Genomic DNA, 19,266 nt, shown 5'->3' on the forward strand with positions numbered 1-19,266 from the left:
ATATTTCCAGCACTGTCCCTCGCAGGTTGGAGCAGCGCTTCAGGATACGGCCAAGCTAAATGAAACGCTAATGCACTAAGTTTCCCATCAGAAATTTCCATAATTCATTTCCACACATTTCCTTGAGAGCACACTGCTCGGTTTTAGGGAGGGGCAGGGGATCTAAATGTACTCGCTACATGAAAGAGGAAATTCTGATCAACAACGGAACCCTAATAGTGAGAATCAATCAGCAGACAATAAGGTTCATAAGAAGTCTGTCAGGATTATTTTGTTGCATGTTTAATGATATATACTGAATGTATTTTGGTGTTCTCTGCCTAGTGTGCCATGTCTGGCACCAGCCACGTTCAGCAAGAGCATTCCATTTTCCTCTGTGCCTATACGCAAGAACAGCAGTTATTATTTAATGTTGTACATTTCAAACAAATCATTTTTCTGTCATTTCATTTTTTATCAATAAATAAACTATTTTATTTTTATACATTTTTTCCAGTACTTGAATCTATGCTGAATGAATTGGGTTGCCCGAAAGTGCAGCAGCAATTCTCTTTGTGTTCCTTGTTAAATGTTTCCCTCCAGTTGGTTTTTGTTACTGCCCTCAACTGCTCACCAAAAGGTTTGGTTTTTCACCAAATAGGTCTCTCTTGGATTGTGGAGTAGATATTACTTTTGATGTGTTGTTTTCTCAGACCAAAGGCTGTTGGTATCTCATACACTATCTCACACTCACATCCAATAAAGCACATTCTCTGCTTAGTCGGTTACAATGGAAAACTCAAGTGTAATTTCTCAGGCCATGGGGTTTGATTTCGCAGCTTTGCTCATTTTCCAACACAAATTATTTAAAACATTTCTCATTTTAAAATCTGACAGAAAATATCATCCTGACATACCCAGAAAAAAATCATAATCTAGGAATAATTAACAGCAATAATTAACAGTAATAGAAGTTTTAGGATACAATCTAGGCTGGAGTACAACATGTTTGTACTGTTAGGGTTTGGAATACAGAAATAGTGTGGACACCTGGTGCTCCTAAAGATGTGGAACATTATTCCCTGCAGTGTGATGAATTGGTCTACTAAAGAGGGTATTCATCCAAAAAAACGGTACAGCATGCATTATGTGACGCCAAGACCTGGCAATCTTTCACAGATAATACATGTTCTTTATCAGTCTTTACGGTTTGTTTCTGTCTTGTTCTAACAGTTTATCATGCATTGTTTATTTCTTTTTACACGGGTATTGTAAAAGCTTTAACAGTACTGTGCTGTCTTTTAACTTTCTAAAAGTGGTATCATTATGTACAATTCATTTCATGTTGTTCAATTTGAAATTCGCAGTACCATATATTGTAGGTATAACTAATTTGGGATGCCTTTTGAATACGTAATATAATATATCAATCTTTATTTTATTTTCACATGCAAAAGAGATTTTCAGGCAGAATCAGATATTTACATACAGGCACAATACATCAGACAGAGCAAAGATGAGAAGGATGTACTGTCCTTAAAAGGCTAAGCCACTTTGCACTTTTTAATGTTTGGATATGGCATAAAACATATAGCATAAAAGAGGCATCGAAATAATTTCTGATTCAGTACTATGGAAACCTTACAGTACATTTTCCTTTGTCTGAGAAAACACAATTCAGTTTATAGTCTTTTTGCTGTATAGGTAAAGAAGAGAAAAAAATTCTTCAAAGCAGGATTTTGCCTGAGGTAAGACACAGGTGGATGAAGCCTGGAGCAGGGTCACAGTAAAGATTTATACTATGTACAAAGTAAAGAGCAGAAGAAAAATGGCAGTTCATGTAGTGTCTCAGTGAAGCGAGTGAAACAGCTGTTCACGGAGTGAAGAAGTGGTCAGGTAAGACAGGCCTGGAAATAATAATCACAGGCCCATCTGCTGACCTGGGACTGCATGGCTACAGGGCTCCCGACACAGGCCCTCCGTATGGAGTACAGCACAATCCCAACCCCAGGAATCCTGGCCGGCGCCGCGCTAGGCTGCTGACACTGCCACATGCTCCTGTTCTGGGGCTGCATGCGCACTCCCTCTGTCTCTTGCTCCATACTGTGCCGCTGCTACAACATGTAGAACAGTGGAAGCTCCTCAGTGGAGGAATGGAATGAGTGAATTTCATGAAAATTCAAATAGTGAAACATTTAAAAAGTTATCCTTTTTGGATAAACTGATAAATATATTCACATCTTACCAAAAAACTGATTAAAACAGTTATTTGCAATAAAGGTCTACAGTCCCCTCAACAGCACTCTCTGGGCTATTTTCTGTCCCTCTCTGTGTACATTGACTTCAAAACCTAGGAGGCTCATGGTTCTCACCGCCTTCCATAGACTTACACAGTAATTATGATGACTTCCAGAGGACTTCCTCTAACCTATCAGAGCTCTTGCAGCATGAACTAACATGTTGTCCTCCCAATCAAAGGATCAGATAATTAATCTAGTACTGAAAGCATAAGCTACAGCTAGCTATCACTGCAGTGCATAACATGTAGTTGACTCAAAGAGAGAGAAAGACAATAGTTTAATAGTTTTCAATAAATTAATTTCTTAAATTAAGGAGAAACAGCAGACAGAGAGAAAAAGAGAGAGAGAGAGCTAGATACAGTATATTTTAATTGTATTTATTTTCACTTTTACACACTTTGTTAGCTATTGCAGCTACCTCGTTTATCCTACTCAAACAGCTCAAACAGAGATGAATGCTATTTATGCTTGTTAGCTGGCTAAGGCTATCCAACAATGGAACTCTTACAAGTCAAGGTAAGCTTTCAGTTTCATAAATGTATACCCACCAGTATAACTGCTAAACTGCTTGCTGTACACTGTACTGCGTGATTGTATCAGGTTTACTAATGTGCCTGTTCTATTAGCTAAGTTGACTAGAACTTTAGCTAATATGGTGACAACGATGTAGGCTGTGTGTTGCGGTAAGCGGTTATGGTATGAAGGTTTGACTTGACAGCTGTTGTGTTGTGCATTGAAGTCCACAAACGAAGGAAAAAGGAGAAAGAAGGAGAGCGCTTACAGTAGATGTGAGAATGGTTTATGCAATGAGCAAAGTAATAAAGCAAACGGAATGAAACAGGGATAAACCTACCTGAATATGTTCAATAGAAACTATAATTTGCAAATGTTTGGACTAATGATTACAACCTAGATCATCTAGCTGCAGGCAAGAGTGTGCAAGGTGGTACAGAAATTGTCACTGTCTTTCACTTTGATTACTCCAATTTGCCTCTCGACCTGTGTACCTACTGTATATTATAAACATTCATTCGCAGGCGAGGTTGTAGCAACCTCATGATGGATGGGTACAGGGAAAATTTGAGTGTCATGTAGTAGCCTAAACCTATCAACTTTACATTGAGCTGAATGGATGGAATATGAATGATAATCATCCAATATGCTTGAACAGAAATAAGGCCATGCTCATAAAAAATGATTGTCCTCCCTAAACTTAAACGGCACTGACCGCCACTGATGTAGAACCACTGACTCTCTGCTATAGAATGATGCACGGGCCCAGCTCCACAAGGTGGCAATGGTGGGCTTAACCTACTCTGTTGAAACTTGTGCCCCCTCAGTTTTAGTATAATGTCCCCACATAAAAATAGCAAAAAAGTTTGATGAGCAGCAGCAGCTGAGCCTACCCACCCTTCCACAAGCGCAACCAGGATAATGGCTCAACAGCCGCCTCCACCTCTGACTGTTCTTGACGATCTTAGAAGAGAGGAGTCAGCCCAGGTCAGCCTAGAATTCTAACCTAGCCACAGGTTTTCCAGGACAAAAATGTTAATTTAATAGCAACTGGTTCATAGGAAGAGTGTGGCTGGTATATTTTATCACAGAAATAGATACATTCTATTATGGTTTTCTTGGTAGCCTATTGGCTTTCGTGGCTGTAAATGGAACTCTATGTATTGGAAATGTTTATGGTAGGCTGGCATTGCTTAATTGATTATGCAGGTCGCATTTGATCCACAGAAGTGTATTGTGCCATATCACAGTATGTTGATGTACTCATGAGCGACATAATTGTCAATGTTGAAGCAGGCCTATAAGGCCTGTTTGTTTGGCAAGACGACTGTGCATGGCTGCATCTCACTGTAGTAGGGTGTAGGCTATGTTTGGTTATTTGGATCTCCATTCGTTTTTGTTTACAGCATTTGTTTAACTTAATGTAACTAGCCAAAATATAGATTGTGTCCTGCCTTTATCCATCTGATATTTTGCTTACTAGGCCTACTGGGTACCGCTGTTTTGTTCTGTTCGCGTTCATTTGTTTGCATTTTTGCAGTTGTGTTGGTATTCTAAGTCAAAATGTTATTCAGTATTTTTGTTTTTCAGCATTTATTTAGCCTTATTTTGATAAGACAGCTGTGTGCACAGCTGCACTCACATAGGCTGTTTGTAATAGATGAATCACCCTATCTATCTTGTAGCCTATATTCATTACCAAAATGGCCTTGCTAGTGTGTAGGGCTCTGTCCATTGTCTTATACAGTGTAGCGGACATAGGTTACACATTTTGTACCAACCTGTCACTTCAAAAGCACTCAATCAATGGTCTCGGAGTCTCGGCATTTGCACTTTGTGTTTATTGTGGTACAGCGTGATATAATCAGAATTCAATACACACTGAACAAAAATATAAATGCAACATGCAACAATTTCAAAGACACAGTTCACATAAGGAAATCAGACAATTGAAATAAATTCATTAGGTCCTAATCTATGGATTTCACATCACTGGGAATACAGATTGGCATCTGTTGGTCACAGATACCTTAAAAAAAGGTAGGGGTGTGGATCAGAAAATGAGTCAGTGTCTGGTGTGACCACCATTTGCCTCATGCAGTGCGATTCATCCCTTCGCATAGAGTTGATTGTGGCCTGTGGAATGTTGTCTCTCTCCTCTTCAATGGCTGTGCGAAGTTGCTGGATATTGTCGGGAACTGGAACACGCTCTGGTACACGTCAATCCAGAGCATCCCAAACATGCTCAATGGGTCACATGTCTGGTGAGTATGGAAGAACTGGGACATTTTCAGTTTCCAGGAATTGTGTACAGATCCTTGCAACATGGGACTGTGTGTTATCAAGCTGAAACATGAGTTGATGGTGGCAGATGAATCGCATGACAATCGGTCTCAGGATCTCGTCGCAGTATTGCTGTGCATTCAAATTGCCATAGATAAAATGCAATTGGGTTCGTTGTTTGTAGCTTATGTCTGCCCATACAATAACCCCACCGCCATCATGGGGCACTCTGTTCACAAAGTTGACATCAGCAAACTGCTCGCTAACACGACACCATACACGCTGTCTGCCATCTGCCCGGCAGAGTGGAAACCGGTGTTCATCCGTGAAGAGCACACTTCGCCAGTGGCTATCGAAGGTGAGCATTTGACCACTGAAGTCGGTTACGACCCTGGTGAGGACGACGAGCTCGCAGACGAGCTTCTCTGAGATGATTTCTGACAGTTTGTGCAGAAATTATTTGGTAGTGCAAACCCACAGTTTCACCAGCTGTCTGGGTGGCTGGTCTCAGACGATCCAGCAGGTGAAGAAGCCGGATGTGTAGGTTCTGGGCTGTTGTGGTTGCCGGTGGTCTGCTGTCTAAAACGGCGTTGGAGGCATTCAATTCTCTGGCAACAGCTCTGGTGGACATTCCTGCAGTCAGTATGCCAATTGCATGCTCCCTCAAAACTCCCAAAAAACATCTGTGGCATTGTGTTGTGTAACAAAACGGCACATTTTAGAATGGCCTTTTATTGTCCCCAGCACAAAGTGCACCTGTGTATTTATCATGCTGTTTAAACAGCTTCTTGATGTGCCACACCTGTGAGATGGACGGATTATCTTGACAAAGGAGAAATGCTTACAAACAGGGATGTAAACAAATTTGTGAGAAATAAGCTTTTTGTGCGCATGGAACATTTCTGTGATTTTCTATTTCAGCTCAGGACCAAAACTTTACAGGTTGCGTTTATATTTGTGTTCAGTACATGTGGATTGGACATTTGTGCTGGGATGCAGGTCATTATCTGGAATGCTCAACTAGATGATCAGGACAATCTAGGGTATATTTTCCCGAACAGGTAAAGTATTGCCATGAGCTGTAAGACTATACTTGTTATTCTAATTCTCAGAAGGAAAGTTAAAACCCTCAGCCGTGAGGTCACTGAGGAGGACCAACAGTTATTGGGGGATCAACTGAAAGGGACTGATATCCAGGGAGGGAACATAAGGATTTTGGGCACTGGCCAGCAGGCCACAATTTCTACTAACCCGAGTAACACTCAGGTCCTAAATCTGTGTCATGTGATGTTTGTAAAGGAAACATTTTTGAGAAATAAGCTTTTTTGCGTATGGAACATTTCTGTGATTTTCTATTTCAGCTCAGGACCAACACTTTACACGTTGCGTTTATATTTTTGTTCAGTATAATTACAATGCATGAACCCCCCATAATTGTGTCCCCTCACTGACTTCAACTGCCCCTTTAGTCACTTTATCCTGGCGCTGGGTCTGCACTGCAGGCCATGTCCATGTAAAGAAGTAAGCCTACCTGAGCTAATAAAACACTGCTACAGTAGGAAGAGAGTTATGGAGCCTTTTGGAAAACGATGATTACATGTGGGCGTGTGTATCATTACAACTGCTGTTATTTGCTGATAAATTACTGTATTAAGATTCATTCAAAGAAACAGATTGATTTCATGTGTACACAGGCTGAAGAAAATGACCAAAAACAGGAGGCCCATCTCTTTAGCAGTCAAAATTGTTTAATTTAATCATTTATTTTGTGCTTTACTACAAGATGGTATTTTATGTTACGTGGGATTAAAACACATTTATCATATTAGTCTGTATATGATGATTTCCTGCCTGTGTATCCTTAATGGTTTCTCCAGGGACAAATCAATATTGTGTTATAATTGAGTGATGAGGAGTGTGAAAAGCCTCATTATAATTATATGTGATGAAAACGAAGGGCCTATCAAACATGAAGGAAGGCCGGGTCTCCTAAAGATGAATAGAACCGGCCAGAGCCATCACACACTCACTGAACCCCGACTCCAACTTTCTTTTTTTCCCTTTGAACTCACTTAACAGACCATATTGACAGCCTTAGACTCCTCTCTGTAGCCTGGCTGGCCTTTTAATTACCACCACTACTTCTTAGCAGAAGGGCTTGTGAGACCCTCTTCTTAGGAACCCTGTGCTGCGAAGAGACGATCGAGTGATCATCGTAATGACTAGAGAACGTCACTGCCGACGGTTGTCAGGGTACAATATTGCATAGTGTGTCTACACACGTGTGCTTGGTCGCACACACGCACACAGACACACCACTCTGCAAATCAATGCTCACTGACATGCAGTCAAAGCACTTAACGCAAAGCAACTTTTAGTGTATCGTGAAGAAACCCGTAAACAGATTAGCATCACAACTATGACATCCTGAAATGATTTGTTTTATGCACAGTGGCTCTTTAAGTTTGCTGGCAGGCTGTCAGTGATGATAGTCTCTGCCATTTACATCAATACTAAGAAAACAACAACTTTGCTGAGGTTCCCACTTTGAAATGGAAGGGGAACTTCTAAAAGCATAGGCAAATTTTAATTGTATCGATTCAGCCTTAGAAATGTACAATTCTCTGGAAAAGTGTGCAAGTCAGCAGTCTCCGCCTCCTCAGCCAAGGGGTGCAGGTTTGTTTTGTAAAACCTCACACTCCACATAGGCACCACACAATCTCAGGCGAGAAGCTTAGTTTTGCCTGATCCAACACAATACATGAAAGGTCTGTGACAGGAAAAGTGCACATTGTTCAAAGCTCTGTTTAAATATGATCAGCATTGCAAAATGCAAACAGAAAGATAAATATGAATTCTGTGCTGGCAATTTTGTGGCATTTTAAGGGGGTAATGGAGCTTTGAAGAGGCAGGGATAATGTTTGTCGCTCTTTTTGATAGCTGATTTGCAGGTAAATGTATTAAATTTTTTACTGGGCACAGGAGAAATAATTCAAAGGCACCCTTTCAGAAAGTACCTCTTGATAAGGAAAGAGACAAAAGCTGGCCAAAACAAAACAGCTCCCTACCAGCAGAGCTACACAACAACTCCTTTACACTGTACTGGTCTGATTACTTTTCTATTTTCCTCAGGTAGATATACGTAGCTACAGGGTTGGGTAGGTTACATTCTAAATGTAATCTGTTACAGTTACTAGTTACCTGTCCAAAATTACAATCAGTAACGTAAATTTTGGATTACCAAAACTCAGAAACGTAATCTGATTACATTCCGTTAGTTTTATATTACTTTCCCCTTAACAGGCATTATGGGTACTTTATGGGTTGGTTATGTTGGCTTCTTCTAACCCATCGCTTTCTACTACATATAATACGATTAAATTATATTTTTACATTCAAAACTAAAGTCTATAAGAATTCCAGTCATTCCAATAAACGTTATACCCCTTGATCTTCAAGAATAGGACTTGGAAGTATGGAAGTACTGTATAGATTAGCCAAATTGTTTTACCTGAGCATAACCCCAAAACTAAGGACATATTAGCCAGCCCTAATCTGTTGTTTATGATTTGTTGTCATGGGAGGACTGATTGGGCTCGTTGACTTGAGTTGAAAAATAAATGCTGCGCTCATGGAATGGCATTCTTTGAGCACTACTGAAAAGTGCTATTTACAGTTGAAGTCGGAAGTTTACATATACCTTAGCTAAATACATTTAAAATCATTTAAAAAAAACATTCCTGACATTTAATCAAATTAAAAATTCCCTATTTAAGGTCAGTTAGGATCACCACTTTATTTTAAGAATGTGAAATGTCAGAATAATTGTAGAGAGAATAATTTATTTCAGCTTTTATTTCTTTCATCACATTCCCAGTGGGTCAGATGTTTACATACACTCAATTAGCATTTGGTAGCATTGCCTTAAAATCGTTTAACTTGGGTCAAACGTTTCAGGTAGCCTTCCACAAGCTTCCCACAATAAGTTGGTGTAAATGAGTCAGGTTTGTAGGCCTCCTTGCCCGCACACACTTTTTCAGTTCTGCCCACACATTTTCTATCGGATTGAGGTCAGGGCTTTGTGGTGGCCACTCCAATACCTTGACTTTGTTGTAATTAAGCCATTTTGCCACAACTTTGGTATGCTTGGGGTCATTGTCCATTTGGAAGACCCATTTGCGACCATGCTTTAACCTCGTGCCTGATGTCTTGAGATGTTGCTTCAATATAGCCACATAATTTTCCTACCACATGATGCCATCTATGGCAAAAGAGTTATATTTTTGTTTCATCAGACCAGAGGACATCTCTCCAAAAATTATGATTTTTGTCCCCATTTGCAGTTGCAAACCGTAGTCTAGCCTTACTATGGCGGTTTTGGAGCAGTGGCTTCTTCCTTGCTGAGCAGCCTTTCAGGTTATGTTAATATAGGACTCATTTTACTGTGGATATAGATCATGTTGTACCCATTTCCTCCAGCATCTTCACAAGGACCTTTGCTGTTGTTCTGGGATTGATTTGCACTTTTCACACCAAAGTACGTTCATCTCTAGGAGACATAATGCTTTTCCTTCCTAAGTGGTATGACGGCTGCGTGGTCCCATGGTGTTAATACTTGCATACTATTGTCTGTACAGATGAACGTGGTACCTTCAGGCATTTGGAAATTGCTTCCAAGGATCAACCAGACTTATGGAGGTCTACAATGTTTTTTCTGAGGTTTTAGCGGATTACTTTTGATTTTCCCATGATGTCAAGCAAAGATGCACTGAGTTTGAAGGTAGGCATTGAAATACATCCACAGGTACACCTCTAATTGACTCAAATCATGTCAAATATCCTATCAGAAGCTTCTAAAGCCATGATATCATTTTCTGGAATTTTCCAAGCTGTTTAAAGGCACAGTCAATTTAGTATATGTAACTTCTGACCCACTGGAATTGTGATACAATGAATTATAAATGAAATAATCTGTCTGTAAACAATTGTTGGAAAAATTACTTGTCATGCACAAAGTAGATGTCCTATCCGAATTGCTAAAACTATAGTTTGTTAACAATAAATTTGTGGAGTGGTTGAAAAACTAGTTTTAATGACTTCAACCTAAGGGTATGTAAACTTCCGACTTCAACTGTACATGTGAAAAATGAATGACATATGCTGCACTTGCCTTAGGCCTTTTGTTTACCTATTTGTTCATATCTTGATAATATGCAGCTGTTTAAAGGGCAAGTCCATGGAACAACAACAACAAAACGTCCGTCCCACCTCTGTTTTTGTAAAAACCTGAGGGATGGGACTGGAGATATGCAACCACTCTCAGATTAATAGACAGAGCTATGGATGCAAGGACTGACCCTCCATTGTGAGGACAGACGACGGGCGATGAGAAGCAAGTACAGGGAGTGAATATTTAATAATAATAAATAACAGACATGAAACAAAACACGGACAGCTTCTTGACAAGGGAAGCATAGCGACATTGATGCTGACATGGGATCAAACTGAGGAATAGACAGATATAGGGGAGGCAATCATCATAAGTGATGGAGTCCAGGTGAGTCCAATGAAGCGCTGATGCGTGTAACGATGGTGACAGGAGTGCATAATGATTGGCCTCCTCACGCCCTCGAGCGCCAGAGAGGCGGAGCGGGAGCAGGCGTGACAGTACCCCCTCTAGGGGCGCCACACGGCAAGCCTGAAGGGCCGGCTGAGGCGTGGGAGCCCGACGAGCCGGCTGAGGCGTGGGAGCCAGACGAGCCGGCTGAGGCGTGGGAGCCAGACGAGCCGGCTGAGGCGTGGGAGCCAGACGAGCCGGCTGAGGCGTGGGAGCCAGATGAGCCGGCTGAGGCGTGGGAGCCAGATGAGCCGGCTGAGGCGTGGGAGCCCGACGAGCCGGCTGAGGCGTGGGAGCCAGATGAGCCGGCTGAGGCAACCCGGTTCCTTCGGCAGCGGAAACCCAGACCCGACGTCACCAACAAAAAAACTCCCCGATGCTTCCAATTGTGGTGTCAGCATTCTGTGATGACAGATGCTGGGAGGCAAGAAGCAAGTACAGGGAGTGAATATTTAATAAATAACAGACATGAAAGAAAACATGGACAGTGTCTGGACATGGGAAACATAACGACATTAATGCTGACACAGGGATCAAACTGTGGAATAGACAGATATAGGGGAGGCAATCAATAAGTGATGGAGCCCAGGTCCAATGAAGTCCCACTCGACCTGTCACAATTCTCCTTCCCTGGCAATAGAGAACTGTAAAACTGCAGCCAACATGTTTGAAAAGGTCAAAGGTGACGTCAAATCTCCCAGCAATCCCATCAACCATTTACAACATTCCTCCACAAGAAAGGTGGGCCGCCTGGTGCCCTCGAGCAACTGAGAGGGGGAGGGAGAGCAGGCGTGACAATCCCTGATGTCAAAATTATTGTTTTAACCATGTTGAGGCTATACAGTGTTTGTTTACATTTGATTTAAAAACAAGCTTATATTTTGGGTTCTCATTTAGTGTGACAGTCGAACTAAACTCATGAGGCATTTATAAGTTATATTGTTCAAGAATCAATGGTACACTAGCGGTCAAAGGTTTTAGAACACCTACTCATTCAAGGGTTCTTTATTTTTACTATTTTCTACATTGTAGAATAATAGTGAAGACATGAAAACTATGAAGTAACACATGGAATCATGTAGTAAACAAAAAAAGTGTTAAAGAAATCAAATATATATTTTAGATTTTACATTCTTCAAAGAGCCACCCTTTGCCTTGATGACAGCTTTGCACACTCTTGGTATTCTCTCAACCAGCTTCATCACAAGGAATTCATTTAAATTACCAGGTGTGCCTTCTTAAAAGTTCATTTGTGGAATTTCTTTCCTTCTTATTGCGTTTGAGCCAATCAGTTGTGTTGTGACAAGGTGGGTGGGTGGGTGGGGGGGGACTCTATTTGGTAAAATACCAAGTCCATATTATGGCAAGAACAGCTCAAATAAGCAAAGAGAGACGACAGTCCTTCATTACTTTAAGACATGAAGGTCAGAACTTTGAAAATTTCTTCAAGTGCAGTCGCAAAAATCATCAAGCACTATGACGTAATTGGCTCTCATGAGGACCGCCACAGGAATGAAAGACCCAGAGTTACCATCCCAAATATCCTCCCAAATAAATGCTCCACAGAGCTCAAGTAACTGACACATCTCAACATCAACTGTTCAGAGGAGACTGTGTGAATCAGGCCTTCACGGTCAAATTACTGCAAAGAAACCACTACTAAAGGACACAATAGGAAGAAGAGATTTGCTTGGGCCAAGAAACACGAACAATGGTTCTTAGACCGGTGGAAATGTGTCCTTTGGTCTGGAGTCCAAATTTGAGATTTTTGGTTCCAACTGCCGTGTCTTTGTGAGACGCGGTGTGGGTGAACGGATGATCTCTGAATATGTATTTCCCACCGTAAAGCATGAAGAAGGTGTTATGGTGTGGGTGAATGGATGATCTCCGCATGTGTATTTCCCAACGTAAAGCATGGAGGAGGAGGTGTTATGGTGTGGGGGTGCTTTGTTGGTGGCACTGTCTGTGATTTATTTTGAATTTAAGGCACACTTAACCAGCATGGCTAACACAGCATTCTGCAGCGATACGCCATCCCATCTGGTTTGGGCTTAGTGGGACTATCATTTGGTCCAACACACCTCCAGGCTGTGTAAGGGCTATTTGACCAAGAAGGAGAGTGATTGAGTGCTGCATCAGATGACCTGGCCTCCACAATCCACCGACCAAAACCAAAAAGATATGGTTAGGTATTAGTCAGACCGCAGTGTGACGGAAAAGCAACCAACAAGTGCTCAGCATATATGGGAACTCCTTCAAGAGTGTTGAAAAAGCATTCCAGGTTAAGCTGGTTGAGAGAATGCCAAGAGTGTGCAAAGCTGTCATCCAGTCAAAGGGTGGCAAATTGAAGAATCTCAAATATAAAATATATTTTGATTTGTTAAACACTTTTTCTGTTACTACATGATTGCATGCTTGTTATGTCCACTGGTTTCAAAAACAATGATTGATAGGCAGCTTAAACTTCTTAAATTCAACCATTATTGGGTTCAAATACACATTTAGATTTGCCATCCACAACAACCACAATCCGTAAGGCGCAAATATAACACTTCAACTATGACAGACAAAATGAGAAAAAAAATCCAGAAAATGACATTGTAGAATTTTTTATGAATTTATTTGCAAATTATGGTGGAAAATAAGTATTTGGTCAATAACAAAAGTTTATCTCAATACTTTATTATATACCCTTTGTTGGCAATGACAGTGGTCAAACGTTTTCTGTAAGTCTTCACAAGGTTTTCACACACTGTTGCTGGTATTTTGGCCCATTCCTCCATGCAGATCTCCTCTAGAGCAGTGAGTTTTGGGGCTGTTGCTGGGCAACACGGACTTTCAACTCCCTCCAAAGTTTTTCTATGGGGTTGAGATCTGGAGACTGGCTAGGCCACTCCAGGACCTTGAAATGCTTCTTACGAAGCCACTCCTTCGTTGCCCGGGCGGTGTGTTTGGGATCATTGTCATGCTGAAAGACCCAGCCACGTTTCATCTTCAATGCCCTTGCTGATGGAAGGAGGTTTTCACTCAAAATCTCACAATACATGGCCCCATTCATACTTTCCTCTACACGGATCAGTCGTTCTGGTCCCTTTGCAGAAAAACAGCCCCAAATCATGATGTGTCCGTATGGTGTTCTTTGGATGCAACTCAGCATTCTTTGTCCTCCAAACACGACGAGTTGAGTTTTTACCAAAACGTTCTATTTTGGTTTCATCTGACCATATGACATTCTCCCAATCTTCTTCTGGATCATCCAAATGCTCTCTAGCAAACTTCAGATGGGCCTGGACATGTACTGGCTTAAGCAGGGGGACACGTCTGGTACTGCAGGATTTGAGTCCCTGGCGGCGTAGTGTGTTCCTGATGGTAGGCTTGGTGACTTTGGTCTCTGGTGTCCTTTGACAGCTCTTTGGTCTTGGCCATAGTGGAGTTTGGAGTGTGACTGTTTGAGGTTGTGGACAGGTGTCTTTTATACTGATAACAAGTTCAAACAGGTGCCATTAATACAGGTAACGAGTGGAGGACAGAGGAGCCTCTTAAAGAAGAAGTTACAGGTCTGTGAGATCCAGAAATCTTGCTTGTTTGTAGGTGACCAAATATTTATTTTCCACCCTAATTTGCAAATAAATTCATTAAAAATCCTACAATGTTTTTTTCTCATTTTGTCTGTCATAGTTGAAGTGTACCTATGATGGAAATTACAGGCCTCTCTCATCTTTTTAAGTGGGAGAACTTGCACAATTGGTGGCAGACTAAATACTTTTTTGCCCCACTGTATATGAGAGAGCAGCAGTGTGATTCACATCAATGCGCTATGTAGATATCAATAATAAGTTATATCCGTATAGCCGTAGACTCCACCACTGCAGTCATCCTTATCACCAAGCATTTATTCAAGTTGGATAATCGTTGGATGCCGACAGCAGTCGCACCATTGGAAGACATAGCTTGGACTGTAGCCTACAAAAGCCTATTCCTGCTCTTTTCCTGCGATCCATCGAACACATTTGGTGAGTCATCACAGTGGTCACTGACTTATGGTCAGACTCGCTCACGATGAACAAATTTACATTTGCTGCATTTTTCATTTAAAAAAATGTATTTCACCTTTATTTATCCAGGTAGGCTACTTGAGAACAAGTTCTCATTTACAACTGCGACCTGGCCAAGATAATGCAAAGTAGTGCAACACAAACAACAACACAGAGTTACACATGGAATAAACAAACATACAGTCAATAATACAATGGAAAAAGTCTATATACTGTGTGTCCAAATGAGGTAGGATAACGGTGGTAAGGCCATAGTGGCGAAATAATTACAATATAGCAATTAACACTGGAGTGATAGATGTGCAGAAGATGAGTGTACAAGTAGAGATACTGGGGTGCAAAAGAGCAAACTAAATTAAGTTAATAAATACAGTATGGGGATGAGGTAGTTGGATCGGCTAATTACAGGTGGGTGATATACAGGTGCAGTGAACTATGAGCTCCTCTGACAGCTGGTGCTTTAAGCTAGTGAGGGAGATATGAGTCTCCAGCTTCAGTGATTTTTGCAGTTTGTTCCAGTCATTGGCAGCAGAGAACTGGAAGGAAAGGCGGCCAAAGGAGGAATTGGCTTTGAGGGTGACCAGTGAAAATGACCTGCTGGAGGACGTGCTTTGGGTGGGTGCTGCTATGGTGACCAGTGAGCTGAGATAAGGCGGGGCTTTACCTAGCAAAGACTTATAGATGACCTGGAGCCAGTGGGTTTGGCGACGAATATGAAGCGAGTGCCAGCCAATGAGAGCATACAGGTCGCAATGGTGGGTATTATATGTGGCTTTAGTGACAAAATGGATGGCACTGTGATAGACTGCATCCAATTTGCTGAGTAGAGTGTTGGAGGCTATTTTGTAAATGACATCTTCGAAGTCAAGGATCGGTAGGATAGTTTGTTTTACGAGGGTATGTTTGGCAGCATGAGTGAAGGACGCTTCGTTGCGAAATAAGAAACTGATTCTAGATTTGATTTTGTACTGGAGATCCTTAATGTGAGTCTGGATGGAGAATTTACAGACTAACCAGACACCTAGGTATTTGTAGTTGTCCACATATTCTAAATCAGAACCGTCCAGAGTAGTGATGCTGGGCGGGCGGGCAGTTGTCGGCAGGGATCGGTTGAAGAGCATGCATTTAGTTTTACTTGCATTTAAGAGCAGTTGGCGGCCACGGAAAGAGAGTTGTATGGCATTGAAGCTCGTCTAAAGGTTAGTTAACACCGTGTCCAAAGAAGGGCAAGAACTATACAGAATGGGGTTGTCTGCGTAGAAGTGGATCAGAGAGTCACCAAGAGCGACATCATTGATGTATACAGAGAAAAGAGTCGCCCGAGAATTGAACCCTGTGGCACCCCCATAGAGACTGCCAGAGGTCCGGACAACAGGCCCTCCAATTTGACACACTGAACTCTGTCTGATAAGTATTTGGTGAACCAGGTGAGGCAGTCATTTGAGAAACCAAGGCTGTTGAGTCTGCTGATAAGAATGTGGTGATTAAGGACTCCCGGGTGGTGCAGTGGTTAAGGGTGCTGCACTGCAGCACTAGCTGTGCCACCAGAGACTCTGGGTTCGCGCCCAGGCTCTGTCCGGGAGGTCCGAAGGGCGACGCACAATTGGCCTAGCATCGTCTGGGTTAGGGAGGGGTTGGCCGGTAGGGATATCCTTGTCTCATCGCGCACCAGCGACTCCTGTGGCGGGCCGGGTGCAGTGCGCGCTAACCAAGGTTGCCAGGTGCACGGTGTTTCCTCTGACACATTTGTGCGGCTGGCTTCCGGGTTGGATGCGCGCTGTGTTAAGAAGCAGTGCGGCTTGGTTGGGTTGTGTATCGGAGGACGCATGACTTTCAACCTTCGTCTCTCCCGAGCCCGTAGCGATGAGACAAGATAGTAGCTACTTAACAATTGGATACCACGAAATTGGGGAGAAAATAGGGTAAAAAGAAAAGAAAAAAAAAGAATGCTGTGATTGACAGAGTTGAAAGCCAGGTCGATGAATACAGCTACACAGTATTGTCTCTTATCGATGTCGGTTATGATATCATTTAGTACCTTGAGCGTCGCCAGCTCGGAAACCAGATAGTATAGCGGAGAAGGTATGGTGGGATTCCAAATTGTTCGGTGATCTGTTGGTTAACTTGGCTTTCGAAGACCTTAGAAAGGCAGTGAACCATAGATAGATATAGGTCTGAGGCAGTTTGGGTCTAGAGTGTCTCCCCCTTTGAAGAGGGGGATGACCGCGGCAGCTTTCCAATCTTTGGGGATCGCAGACGATACGAAAGAGAGGTTGAACAGGCTACTAATAGGGGTTGCAACAATTTCAGTGGATAATTTTAGAAAGAGAGGGTCCAGATTGTCTGGTTCGGCTGATTTGTAGGGGTCCAGATTTTAAAGCTCTTTCAGAACATCAGCTATCTGAATTTGGGTGAAGGAGAAGTGGGCGAGGCTTGGGCAAGTTGCTGTGGGGGTGAATTGCTGTTGACCAGGGTAGGGGCAGCCAGGTGGAAAGCATGGCCAGCTGGTGAAAAATGCTTATTAAAATTCTCAATTATCGCGGATTTATCGGTGGTGAGAGTGTTTCCTTTCCTAGTGCAGTTGGCAGCTGGGAGGAGGTTCTCTTATTCTCCATGGACTTTATACTGTCCCAGAACTTTTTGGAGTTAGTGTTACAGGATGCACATTTCAGTTTGAAAAACCTAGCCTTTGCTTTCCTAACTGCCCGTGTATTTTGGTTCCTAACTTCCATGAAAAGTTGCATATCGCGGGGGCTATTCGATGCTAATGCAGTCCACCACAGGATGTTTTTGTGCTGGTCAAGGGCAGTCAGTTCTGGAGTGAACCAGGGGCTATATCTGTTCCTGGTTCTACATTTTTTTGAATGGGGCATGCTTATTTAAGATGGTGAGAAAAGCACTTTTAAAGAATAACCAGGCGTCCTCTACTGACGGAATGAGGTCAATGTCCTTCCAGGATACCAGGGCCAGGTCGGTTAGAAAGGCCTGTTTGCTGAAGTGTTTTAGGGAGCGTTTGACAGTGATGAGGGGTGGTCGTTTGACCGCATTTGGAGGGAAAGTTGGTTAGGATGAGGGTGCCCATGTTAACGGATTTGGGGTTGTACCTGGTAGGTTCATTGATAATTTGTGTGAGGTTGAGGGCATCTAGCTTAGATTGTAGGATGGCCGGGGTGTTAAGCATGTCCCAGTTTAGGTCACCTAACAGCACGAGCTCTGAAGAAAGATGGGGGGCAATCAATTCACATATGGTGTCCAGGGCACAGCTGGGGGCAGAATGTTGTCTATAGCAAGCGGCAACGGTGAGAGACTTGTTCCTGGAAAGGTGGATTTTTAAAAGGTTGATTTTTAAATGCTGATTTGAATGTCATTGAGAAAACAGACTTTTTTTTGCGAACATCCTTTCTGAATTGAAAAGCAATCCTCAAAGTAATCATCTAGTTTTTCAAAAATATCTGTAATCTGATTACAATATTTTATCTGGTAACGTAACATATTACAGTTACCGTTAAAAAAAAATCCTTTACATGTCATAGATTATATGTAATCCGTTACTCCCCAACCCTGCGTTGCTATTTTATCAAAGAAAACATTTCATCATTATGTTAATTGAGACGGGAAAGAAAATAATATCATCACATCCATTCATTCAAAATTAGAGGAAACATTGGAGATTTGTAAAAGAAAACATCTGCCACCCATTGACACAATGTTGAGTCTTCCCTGGTGGGAAAGCTTGTTGAAAGCTCTTGTTGTTTCTGATTTTGTAGCCTTGTTTCTGCTCTTAGCTCATAGCATGTTGTTCATGTTGGGTGAAACCATTAGACCTTAAACAACCCTTGCCTCCAAACAGTGCTGTGTCTAAAATGTAACCTACTGTATTAGTGAAAAACACTGTATTTAGTGTGGCTACTACTTGTCATCTCTATTATCGCTTCAGCATCTGAACACAAGGCCAGCACGGCTTCTATTGACATTATACATGAAGTCCATCCCCATGGATATTGTTTGTCCTCAGCTGCGATTATTGTTTGTGTGTGTGTGTGTGTGTGTGTGTGTGTGTGTGTGTGTGTGTGTGTGTGTGTGTGCGTGTGCCTTGCGTGTACCCACAGCCCATCAGAGCACATAATGAAGCCTTATGTTGACATGTGCAGTGGATGACAAACCTTGTCTGATGGGAATGGTCATTTCCCAGGTAGACCGGACCCAGAGTGAGGGATGGTCTCTGTGTGGCTGTCAGAGGACATTACAGAAGGCAGACACAACCACGAGGCCCTGAAGATGATCACATTTGATACACAGATGACATCCTTTCCCCTGCTGTGACTACATAGGCTCATTTCTCTACACTGACATCCTTTTCTGTGTGGGTCTTCTTCAAGTCAAATCTATCACTTTAATGGAGAGATATTCTCAAACCTGGGATATATTTATTGAAAAAAACATACCGTATCATTGAGATTTGGTTTTGGGATAAAACATATTTGTGCTACCATCTATTTAGGACAAAAATACAAGTGTT

The sequence above is a fragment of the Oncorhynchus mykiss genome, chromosome 1 (assembly GCF_013265735.2).
Source record: "Oncorhynchus mykiss isolate Arlee chromosome 1, USDA_OmykA_1.1, whole genome shotgun sequence".
NCBI lineage: Eukaryota > Metazoa > Chordata > Actinopteri > Salmoniformes > Salmonidae > Oncorhynchus > Oncorhynchus mykiss.